The sequence below is a fragment of the Mustela nivalis genome, assembly GCF_964662115.1.
Source record: "Mustela nivalis genome assembly, chromosome: 10".
Lineage (NCBI taxonomy): Eukaryota > Metazoa > Chordata > Mammalia > Carnivora > Mustelidae > Mustela > Mustela nivalis.
This window is the reverse complement of record NC_139029.1, coordinates 9,660,821-9,671,687: the sequence shown is the minus strand read 5'-3', so window position 1 is coordinate 9,671,687 and position 10,867 is coordinate 9,660,821. Positions and strand designations below refer to the sequence as shown.

The window sequence follows — 10,867 nt, the reverse complement described above, 5'->3', positions numbered from 1 at the left end:
CTATTAAAAATATCATACTTTTCTTGCTGTTACTTTTATTGGCATTTTTTTCCCCCTCAAACAAATGACAGCGTGGAATTTTTCCAGAAATCTGATAGCACTACACAGGCTATCCTGCCTTTTAAAATTTATTTATTTATCTATCTACTTATTATTTTGTTTTATTTCAACAATATTCCATGGACTTTTTCCCATGTAGGGACGTCAAATTTTAAACTGGTAGTTTTCAATCCCACACAGGCATCAGATTCCTGGGCCACATCTGGAGACCCATGGTTAGATCTGCTGTGGCATCTGGAGGTTTCTATTCTGAAAGAGTGCTCAGGGTGACTCTGATTCACAGACTCCTCATCTATAAGATGCTTTTAAAAATTACCCTTCCCTATATTTTTAGAAGGTGGAAGAGGAGAAAAAGATTTCAGTTTGATATCAGGAATTTTTTTTTTAAAGCTTTAGCTTTTATAGGAGCCAAGGATTCAGATGTTTGGCTGCAAATGATGTTTTACTGGATGTCTTTTTATTTTTACCTGATCATAAATAAAGTCCAACTCTCAGATCATTGATGGTACAGGGTCTGGGTTATAACACAGGTCTGGGTTATAACACTGGGTTATAACACAGAGAAAGTAATAGAAGAGAGGATGTTTTTAGTGGAAGGATGTTTCTGTTTATGTAGGAAGAAAAAAGAGAGAAAAACTTTTTTTTTTAAAGATTTTATTTATTTATTTGACAGAGAGAAATCACAAGTAGGCAGAGAGGCAGGCAGAGAGAGAGAGAGAGGAGGAAGCAGGCTCCCTGCTGAGCAGAGAGCCCGATGTGGGACTCGATCCCGGGACCCCGAGATCATGACCTGAGCCGAAGGCAGCGGCCTAACCCACTGAGCCACTCAGGCGCCCCGAGAGAAAAACTTTTGAAAAAGAAAAACATTTCATTTTTTAGGGGATGTCATGGCAGATTCATTTTCTTTGGCCTTTACTTTCTGTGGCAAAATGTCCTGATGGTGGGGACTGATAGCCAGCCTGACTGTGGGACTGAGCGCGTCCTTGAGTAATGAAGGGCTTCAGTGACATCTGCAAGACGGACTTCTCCATCAGGAGAAATAGGCATCAGGAAGAACAGGCTTCACACACAACTGGAAGATCTTTCCTACAGGCCATACAGAAAGGACTTCCTGATTAATCTCCCATTAAAGAGAAATTTCAATTGCCCAGATCAGCCTGTTTCCAGAGTGGAGCATTCCAGCTGACCAAGCTGGGCTCCCCTACCCCAAACACAAACCTGTCCAGCTGGGAAAGGAAAGGGGATTGGTGAGTTCTGAGAAGCCCCAAGGGTTCCCAGGGCAAGCTTCCCCAAGCACCTCAAACTGGATTCTGATTCTAGAGTTTGGCTTTCACCTACAAGGTGTTTTTCACTGATCTCTGCGATCTCTAGCCCAATGACTCAACTCATACTATAAGTCAAAAGTAGCCTTAGACAACATGCAAGTGAATGGGCACAGCTATGTTCCAATAAAGCTTTATTTATGGACAGTGACATTAAAATTTCATATAAATGTCACTTATGACATATTATTCTTCTTTTGATTTTTTTCAACCCCTTAAAAATATTCTTGTTCAATGGGCTGTGCAGAGGGTAGTGAAGGGCTGGATTTGGCTCATGGGTTGGGGGAGGACGGGAGTGCAGACTGCAGACTTTTCCAGAGTCAGAGCTGTCTCTAATAGGATAGCAATTTCGTCCAGGGACACAATGAGTGCCAAGTCACGCCGAACAAAAACCAGACCTGGAAGCCATCTCGGTTTGGGTTTTCCCTCTAAAGCAGACCCTGAGGCAAGGATGTGGGTACAAGAAGTTTCTTTGGGATTTGGTCCCAGGTAGCAAAAAGGGAGGAAGAGATGGGTTAATGATGTGACAACTGGGATCAGTCCTCTGTGGCCCTCCAAGAGACTGTGTAGAACACACCCAGCACTGTCTCCATGGAAGGGTGAAGAGGCTGTCATGTTTACATTCCAGTTCCTGGAAGCCATGGCCTAGGGTCGTTCCTGAGGCGTTACCTCTCCGGCACTTCGGACCCTGCTCCTGGCGGGTGGGTCAAGCATGCTTTGTGGCCACAGTATGTACGCAGGCAGAGACCCAGGAAGTCCCTCCCTGGCATGGCTGGGAACCATCTGCACATGACTCCTGGGTCATAGCGGTGAGGACAGGGACATCTTCTACCCTTCAGGGATTCTCCAACCAGAAGGGCAGCTCCTACGTGATCCTATATGATTCTATTCCCCTAACGGATTGGTGACCACACGGACTCCTTTAAACAGATCCCAGCAATGCCTTTGTATCATTTTCTGCCTGTGTCTGGACGTGGCTCCCCTAACTCAACCCACACCATGTTGCCCAGCTTGTCCCTTGGCTGGTGTCAAACTTGGAGATTCACCCTGCAGGTCACGTCGGGTCCCACTCCCCAAGGAAGCACCACTTCTCTCCACTCTGAGCTGGAGACTCTCTTAGCTTACGCTGCTCTGATGGCCAGGGCCCTGCTCTCCAGCTCCTCTGAAGCACTCCCTCCCTCCCAGGGGACAGACCCAAGCCAGGCTTGGCCCATTTAAGTGCTGTGAAAGGGCATGGCCCTGGGGCCAATTCTTTATTCAACAATTAATCAATCTTACAATATAATATCTACCCCCCCCCTTTTAAAGCATTGACTATATGTCTAGCCTTGTGCTAAATGCTCTCTATTTGTCATCTCTCATCCTTCCACACATCCTTGGGAGGCAGCTTTTATCCTTCCCACTCAGCAGACAGGATTAGGCGGGTCCTGAGGTCACAAGGTCAGCAAATCCTCGAGCTGGGATTTGAACCCAGATCTATTTCCAGAGCCCCTGTGCATCCCTTCAAAATCGACGCTTCTGTCCTGTTTGATACACGGACGATAATATACATAGCTGGTTACCAGGGGCTGGGGGAGGGGAGTTAGCGTCTCATGGGGATGGAGTTTTAGCTTTGCAAGATGAAAAGGGGTCTGGAGACGACGGTGGTGATGGGAATGGCTATGCTGGTGACTTTCATGTTATGCGTATTTTACCACAGTAAAAAAAAAAAAATGGAAACAAATAACCAATATATGTGCAGTTTATGAATCCTGATAATGAAGTAAACATCTGTGAATTAGCATCATTAGAATGTTATCTATGTGCCTCTCCCTTGCTCTATCTCCTTGTCTTCCCCATCAGGGATTGATTTGGGGATTATCAATCCTTTCTTTAAAAAAGATCTTCTTGGGGTACCTGGGTGGCTCCGTAAGTTAAAGCCTCTGCCTTCAGCTCAGGTCATGATCCTAGGGTCCTGGGATCGAGCCCCACATCGGGCTCTCTGCTCGGTGGGGAGCCTGCTTCCTCCTCTCTCTGCCTGCCTAAATAAAATCTTAAAAAAATAATAAAAAAAATAAAAAAGATCTTCTTGAATGGATATGTATTCTCAACAACATAGTACTTGGTCCCACTTTTTTTTTTTTTTTTAGCTTTTCAAAAATGGTGTCAAGATACATGCAGTCTTCTGTGACATGCTTTTTTCACTTAACATTATAATTCCAAGACTCCCCCATGTCGTCATGTACAGCTATCAGCTATCAAGCATCCATTTCATGGCTTTATGCTATTCCATTAAGAGAATAAATCATACTTCCTCAATTTTTTTTTGCTTGTTTTTGTAATTATAAACTATAAGCCCATGGCAGTAGACTACTATTTTTCAGAAATATTCACAACTCCTCCCTGGGGGAGGGTTATTATGTTTTCCTCCTGACCATGGTGGCTTTGACCTTGGGACTTTCTCTAGTCAATGAAATGTGAACAGAATTGATGGGTATTACCTCTGAGCAAAAGCTTTCAGAGTTGGCACATGATTTGCCCTTTTCTCTTTTTCCTGCCAGTGTCTTAGACAGAAGCGGCTCTGTCAGCCTGGGTCCCAGATTGAAGACAGCCTGGCTGTGCTGGACATGAGTGTAAGTGAGACATAAACTCTTGTTTGAAAGTGATGGAGATTCTCACATCATTTGTCATGGCGGCACAACTGAGCCTATCCTGACTAATACATCACGCACTTTCCATTGTAACACAGTGATTTCTGTTGTTGGGGTCAGAGATTGTGGCCATCCTTCTGTAAGACTGAACAAATCAGGAATGCATAAAGCCATATTTCAACAGGTTACATGGGTCTCACCCTCTTCTACGGTGTGTATTGACAGTGACTCATTCAGTAACAACTAGAAGTGCTTTGAAGATAATTAGCATTTGGGGGACTGATTGGTACCTCCCCCCTGACTTTTGGGGTCCCTCACTTTCTGTCTCCTTCCCCCAGGGACTTTGATGTTAATGCTCACGCACAGAGGGTGCTGGAGGGAGATGGGGCCAGTCTGGAGACTCCATCCTTAGGGAGTCTGGGCTGAGGTTTTTGTTCTGGAGCCTCCCGGGAGGGGAGCCTTGCAAAGAACTTCCCCGGGCAAGGCGAGTTCACCAGAAACCTCACCAAGGTGCTCCCGTGCTGGAAGATGACAGGAATGTCCCCAGATCAGTGAATTTCCTCTTCTCATGAAAGCCACAGCAATGAAGAAGGACAAATGCAGCTGTGTTGTACTTCCTTGTTCTCCGTAATCCCCCAGAGAGGCCATCAGTAAAGAGGCTCATTTGGTGCCATTTTCGTTCCTTGTCACTTTTCTCTTGTTGCTTTTTCTCTTCTCTTTATTCCCAGGTCTATGAGGTCCCCTTAACTATTCCCATCCACAGAACCAGCCGACTCACACATCTACATACCCACACCACAAGGAAACCGTAATGAGAAAGAGCGAACGTGCCACGTAGGACTGGAGTGACTACTCCATCCTAATGATACAGATCATTATGGACACCAAGAAGGAGAGGAAACAGCACATTTCATTGTAATTAGGCCCAAAAGCTCGTTACTGGGAGCAGGGAAGGAATGTGATCAAGTAGTCGCACCCTGAAAAATGCTTCCTCCGGGTTCCACGAGAAAATGACAGCAAGACCCACCACGACCACAGGGCCCATGGCTTTCAAACCGGGATTCTTTGGGGGCAGTCCTGGGGGAAAGGAGTCCTAGGGAGAGCCATGAGTCTTTTTTCAAGAATTTAAAAAGTGCTGAATGAAGATTATTATTTTACTCTCAAAAAACCCAGCACAAGCAAACTAAAAATGTCACGTTTCTTTGTTTAGGGTTGGAGTTCCATCAGCCCCGTAGTCACACTAGCTCTCTTAGACCCATCAGAGATCTCACTGCTTGTTAACAGTGTACAAATTTCTGGGATCGCAGCGGTGGCCCATATTACATCTTGGATCAGGGTATTTCCACTGAACACAGTGATGGATTCCTCACTGGGAGGCTCATACTTCTGCAGAGCCCGCCATGTCTTTGCTCCATGGCATGGGGGAGAAAAATATGTTACTTGATTAGTTTAGGAAAAAAATCTTTCGAGACCTGGCGTTCATGAGGAGTCAAATAATAAAAGGGGTCTTTGACAGATAAAGGAAAGGGGAGAGAAGGTGGGGAAAGGAGAATTAGCATTTATCGGTCAGTTACTAATACCAAGCGCTGTGCTAATTGCAATACATAAATGATCTCATTTAATCCTGACAATCCCATCTGGGGAGCGGTGGTGGTGGTGGTTCATATTGCAATTTATTTAATAAGCTTTTATGAACACCTCTGAAGAACTAGGTGTTGTCCTAAGTGTTGGAAATACAGCAGTAACCAAGACAAAGTGTATATAATAAATAAGTAAACACACGCATGTGTTCAAGTCAATATATGTATGTACTATGTGGGAGCATGGATGTGCATATATGTCTGTGTATACATATATGTACACACGTAAACATATGTGTGTGTATAATACATGTGTATGTAACTGATGGCTCTCAACCAAAGGTGATTTCGTCCCCTACAGGACATTGGGGCCTGTGGAGGCTTCGATTGTCATGACTTGGAGAATGTGCTACCAGCATTTGTCATGACTTGGAGAATGTGCTACCGGCATCGAGTTGGTGGAGGGATGCCGGCCAGAGATGCTGCTAGACATCCTATAATGCACAGGACAGTCCCCCATGACAAGGAATTATCTGGTCCCAAGTGTGATGGTTCTGAAGCTAAGAAACCCTACACACACACACACACACACACACACACACATACACACACCACATGCACACATGTGTGCACACACAGTATGGCTGAGAGAGGGTGGGTTTTGAGAGAGGATCCTTGAATACCTTCCACAGCAAAATGCTGGGTTCTGGGGATAAAGCAGGGAAGAGACACACTGCTAATAACATTTCCATGCAAAAGACAGGCCTTAAACCAATAATCATGTGCACAGATACATGCTTATCATTTTTATGAATGCTACAAAGGAAAATAAAGGGCACAGTGACAGAGTCTTTGGAGGACTTGGCTGAGATTGGTAAAACTGGAGAATACTTCATTGGAAGATTGGGGATATCTAAGAGGAATCCCAAACAATAGTAGGAGTCAACCAGATGGAGAGAAGGGGGACGAGCATTCTCCACAATGAGCTCAGCAGGTGCAAAGGTCCAGAGGCAGGCACTGGGAGCATTGGAGAACCTGGCAGGAAGCCAGACTGGCTGGGGAGAGGTGTGCAACAGGAAGACAGGAAGGGTCACCCTCCTCTAGACTGGACTCCTGGATTAACCTAAGCAAGAGCTTGGTGATCATTTCCAGATTAATAAAGGAGAACTGGGAGGTAATGTTATTTTTGTTGATTCTTGGTACCTTGTTAAAGTGTTTTTGGAAAAGACCCTCCATAATGACTGGATGCCAGTGGATAATAGCTTCCTCCCAGGCATTGTCCTGTGCACAGTAATGTCCTGCTTTCCCTGACCAACTCCCTCAGGGAGCATAGATTCATGCTGCATGTTAAATGGTGCTCGGTCTCAGTGGCTAAGGTCCCCTCTGCCCCACCCTGTGGGCAGACACCCTCTACCGCCATCGTTCCAGCTCTACCCCACCCTTCTCCTTTGCAGACTCTCAGATAACACTCCCTGCTCAGTGACGGAAACTGTTTAGGGAAAGGCAAGACGTTGGTCTAGCCTCTGGCTATGCACAGTGCAGATCTCTAGACCAACAGCACGGGCTTCACTTGGAATTTGCTAGAAATATGGAATCTCGGCTCTACCTCCAGAGCTACTGAATCAGAATTTGCATTTTAATGAGAGCCCCACCTGATCACTATGCACCTGAAGTTAAGAAGCACTTCTCTAAAACACCTCCAAAAATGCACTCCATTCTGGGCTTCTAGGACTCCAGAGACAAATATCCCCAATTTGGAGAACTTGACAGTATATATATTCAAACCAAAGCCATGTAGTTCACACTGCTGTTAACATATGGTATTAAAGGCTGATTTCTTTCCTCAGTTCAGTGGCACAACAGAAAGGATGTCTGGGTGTTGGGTTCTCTTTGGGCTTCCTTACTTACAGGCTATGAAACCCTGGGCGAATGATATCATCTCGTTAAGGCTCAGTTTGTTTATCTGTGAAATGGGGATGGGCAGCACGGACCAGGGCTGGGGACCTGACAGATGAAGAAGGGTTAATCATCAACAGGAAGGTCACGGGTATGTTCCCTGACTTAAGTGATTTCCAAGTGGGTGGTATACCAGTCAGTGGAGTGCTAATTTCAGAATTATAGCTCAGAGTTACAGTGGGACACTTAACTGTCTCTATTAGAACTTTTTCTGGTTCCTAACTAGGATTCTTGTCTGTGTGCATGAGCGAGGGTTGGGCAAGCTTGGAGGCGGAGGAGGAAGACTGGTTTTGAATCTTTTGAAATTGCAACCAACATTGTGTGCATGTATATATTTTTTAAAGTAAGTGATACCGGATTCTATCTGGGGGTAAAAATAGGGGGCATGTAAAGATGCTCCCTCCTCTTTTTGGTTACGTCTTCAAGTTACCTTTTTGGAAAAGGCACAGCTTTGGGGAAGAAGCTCCAGGCACACAATGTCCTGTATTAATTACCCTAGGGGAAGGGTCATCACTTCCATCAGAGTCCTGAGAAGACCTGTGGCCCTCCATGAAAGTGCTTAAGAACCACTGCAAGAGGGTGCCTGGGTGGCTCAGTTGGTTGGGCGACTGCCTTTGGCTCAGGTCATGATCCTGGAGAAGTCCTGCATCGGGCTCCCTGCTCAGCGGGGAGTCTGCTTCTCCCTCTGACCTTCTCTCCTCTCATGTTCTTCTCTCTCTCTCTCACATAAACTAAAAAAAATCTTAAGAAAAAAAAAAAAAAAAAAGAACCACTGCTAGAGAGGCGCCTGGGTGGCTCAGTCGGTTAAGTGGCTGACTCTTGATTTTGGCTCAGGTCATGATCTCAGAGTCATGAAACTGAGCCCCTGCATTGGGCTCTGATCTCAGTGGCGAGTCTGCTTGAGTTTCTCTCCCTCTGTCCCTCCCCTGGCTCATAATCCTTCTCTCTTTCTCTGAAATAAATAAATAAATCTTTAAAAAAAAAAAAAAAAAGGAACCAGTGCTAGAGTTACCAATCATGTCAAGGAGCAGCTTTGTAGAGGAATGTCTGGGCTTGAATTCCAGCTCCCATTTGTTCCCCGAATGACCTTTGGCAAATCTCTGCCTTTCTGTGCCTTGGTTTCCTTGGCTGCAGAAGGGGGACGATGGCAGCATGCACCTGGCAGGCTGTCATGGGACGTCAGTGAAAATAATCCATGTAAAGTCCTCAGAGCCTCTGGAAGATCAGGTGCTGAGAAAATGCCAACTAATTTTTTAAAGTGTTCCATAATTGCTTTTATTTTTGCAATCATTCTGACTTGCCCTCCTGAATGCAGGGAGACGAAGGGAGGGTTTTGGAAGAGAAGGTTTTGATGGATGGTGCTTTGAGGAGCTGAACTCTAAATGGCACTTTGTCATTACCCTGACCCCTGTCTCTTTGCATGACCTTATCCATGTCCCCAAAGCTCTGACCTAGCAGAAGTACTAGAGGTCTAGAACAGAAGGTCCTCATTTATCAAAACCAACTGGGTGCCCAACCCCAAGCAAGGTGTTTCTCAGGCATCATTCCGCACTCTAACAGCCCACAAACAGGCCAGCACCCCCTGCTACAGACAAGGAAACTGAGGCTTAGTGAAAATAAACAACTTGCCCCAGGTGAGAGACTGACACACAGAAGAGGAATTTTAATTCAAATTCAGAACTATCTCCCCAAGCTGCCCTTCAGAGACTTCAAATGGCCTTTTTTTTTCTAGAAGAACTTGAAATTTTGCATTTAAAATATGCTCTAATCATAATTGTTCAAAATGACTCTCAGAGTCACAGCAAAATTTGAGGTTCAGCCTTAATGACTCAAGAGGCATGTGTAGAATGCTGGCTCCAGTGGTAGCATCACACTAAGACCCTGAGAGACACCCAGGAGGAGCAGAGATTGGTTTTTGCCTTGGAGGAGCTCATAATGCATCTAGAGGGGGAGAGGACGCTGCTACCACCACCACCCACAGCAGCGGCAACTCGGGGCTTAAGACAATGCCTAGCATATAATCAGCAGTCAATAAACACTTATGGATGAAGGAATACATGAACAATGGAAGACCAAAGCCACATGGCAAACAGTGCCATGGTATTGGTGGCAAAAGGCTGATGTCCTGCCTCCTAGTGTTTCCTGAGCCTTAATGTCCTCAGATGATTTCTAAAGGGGTCCTGCCTCCTGGTTGCTTCTGCCAGTGTTTCACACACCAGTTATATATGCTGCCATCTATTTCTACACTCACCCATCATGACGAGTGTTGGGAAGTGGTTTGCTGGAAAGCTATCTGCCCGGCCACTCTGCTGGCTTTTCTGGTATGACTGGAAACACGATGCTTATCAGGAGAATTCACTCTTGGGAACGTTCAGCTTAACCTGGTTGAGCATAACGTGTAGAGGACTGGCCACAGGTAAATCCAAGAGAACACGGTGTTGCCAGCTAATGGGACAGAGCTGTTAGACAGTTTCCACGTGTTCTGAGGATGAGTTCCATGCCCATAGCATGAATCAGAGGCCTCAAGAGCACAGGACAGGCTGTGGTGTAATTCTTCCAAACCCTAGTTTCCCCCGCATTAGACTGGGAGCTTCTCCAGGGTGAGGGTTTGTCTCACTGTTCCCTAGCACTACCTAGAGTCCAGTATAAACCATGTCCCACCCCCTTGAATCTGGTCTGCTAGTGACTGTGTGACTGGTGACACACAGAAGGAGGAATGCCATGTGACTTCTAAGTGAGGTCCTGAAAGGCCTGAAGCTTCCAGTTGTTTTTCTTGGAAAACTCCCTCTTGGAACCCACCTGCCATGCTCGAAGATGCCCATGTGACATGGAGAGACCACAGGCAGATGCTCTAGTCATCATCTCCAGCATAGCTCAGCTTTTTAGTCAAACCAGCCCACTTCTTTAGACTACTGAAGATGCCACCTTGGAAACGGACCCTTTGGCCCAGCAGGTCAAGCCCCTGGATCTGAGTCTGTCTCAGCTGAGGCCGTAGAATTGTGGAGCAGAAAGAAGCTACCCCACACCTGTTGGGTTTCCTGACTCACAAAACTCTTGAGCAAAAGACAATTATTATTGTTTTCCATCACTGAATTTGGGATAGGTTGTCATCCAGCCACGGGAAAGAGAACAACTCCGGAGGCAGACTGTGTGGGTTCAAACCCTACCTCCACTAATGATTACAGACATTTCCCTGGGGAAAGCCACTGGACCCCTGCAGGCCTTGGTTATCTTATCTACAGAATGGGTGTCCACAGAGACTCTCTCTGAGGGCTGCTGCAGGCACTAAGTGGGAAAGTGTACGTGAAGCATTTAGCAC

At 45.9% G+C, this 10,867-nt stretch overlaps 1 protein-coding gene across 3 annotated transcripts in view; it reads right to left on the bottom strand.

Annotated features, from left to right (window-relative positions):
- KAZN (kazrin, periplakin interacting protein) overlaps nucleotides 1-10,867 on the bottom strand; it is a 1,028,312-nt gene that overhangs the window by 173,295 nt on the left and 844,150 nt on the right. The window lies entirely within an intron of this gene.